The sequence below is a fragment of the Salvelinus sp. IW2-2015 genome, unplaced genomic scaffold (genome assembly GCF_002910315.2).
Source record: "Salvelinus sp. IW2-2015 unplaced genomic scaffold, ASM291031v2 Un_scaffold3466, whole genome shotgun sequence".
Taxonomy (NCBI): domain Eukaryota; kingdom Metazoa; phylum Chordata; class Actinopteri; order Salmoniformes; family Salmonidae; genus Salvelinus; species Salvelinus sp. IW2-2015.
The window spans coordinates 97,815-99,181 of record NW_019944746.1 but is presented as its reverse complement, the minus strand read 5'-3'; positions in this window follow the sequence as shown (position 1 = coordinate 99,181).

The following is a 1,367-nucleotide window of genomic DNA, read 5'->3' as shown; positions in this document are numbered from 1 at the left end:
CTCCCCATTCTCTCTCTCTATCTGCTCCCACACTATCTCTCTGCTCCTGTAACTTTCTCCTAGCCCAGTATGGGTGGGGCTGTGCCCCTGGGTGTGCTGTAGCTATAGGGGGTTAGTGTGGAGCTGAGCCCTGTGCTGCCTGCCCGTGGCTCAGCTCAGGCCCAGAGATTTAAGAGKCTTTTCAAAGGCCCTGTGGCCCACAAAGCCACGTAGAGAGAGAGACAGGAGATGGAGAGAGAAAAATGAGAAAGGGGRGTAAGAGAGAAGGAGTGAAAACAGGAATGTGCAATGAAAATGCACCAACACCATGGCATGCAGATGCAGACCCACATCCCTCCCTCCCCAGTCAATCAGTAGACATGCCTCTGATCCAGGCTGTGGGAACAGAGCCATAGCTCCTCATTGTTGACCTTTGACCCTAGCCTCCAGCTGTATGGCTGCTGGCCGGTCAGCCGGCTGGCTGATGGCTTTACAACATGGCCTCTCTCTCTACTCTGCTCTCTGCTCTGTTCTCTGCTCTCTGCTCTGTTCTCTGCTCTCTGCTATGGGAAGGTCAACAAATGCTACTGGGCACGCTCACAACCAGCTGGCTCTACAGTAGGAAGTGATTTATGTCAGTACTATTTACCTTGCCCATAGGGGGAGAGGTAGATGTTCAGTCTGTGTCGTTTGGCTGAATCAGTGTGCATGTGGCAGGTTGACGTTTGTTGTTATGAGTCTTGTCCTGGAGGCAGAACTGAACAATTTCCCTTTAGATAGGCCAGCTGCAAAGTCAAAATTGGCTATATTGTATAAATTAAGGAAAACAAACATGAGCTTTTTGGTCTTAATTTAAGGTTAGGGTTAGGCAGTAGGATTTGCAGTGTGGTTAAGGTTAGGTTTAAAAACACATKTWATGACTTTGTGTCCGTGCCAGCTAGGGACCACTCTGCAGAGCTGCTTCCAGAACAAGATTCGTGACGGAAAAATGCTAACCTGTGTGCACGTGTGTGTGTGTGTTTCTTCTTCAGGGGCAGAGTGTGTGTTTATGTTCCAGTCTGTCTGTCCTTTGGCTGAGTCATTATGAGTGTGTGTGTGTGTGTGTGTGTCCATCAGGGGCAGAGTGCATTGAGGGTGCTGTAGAACACATGTGGTGTATGTCTATGGAACAGAGGAGAGGAAAATAAAGAGTGCCATCTGATGAAGGGTGGAGAGGGAGAGAGAGAGGGGAGCTACGTCTGTTTGTCACATTTCACCATTACTCAAATCCAGCTGGACAGAATGAGGGAGGAGGAGAAGGAAAGACAACAGACAGATCAGAGGGAGAGAAAACAGACAGAACAGAGGGAGAGAAAACAGACAGAACAGACAGAGAGAAAACAGACAGA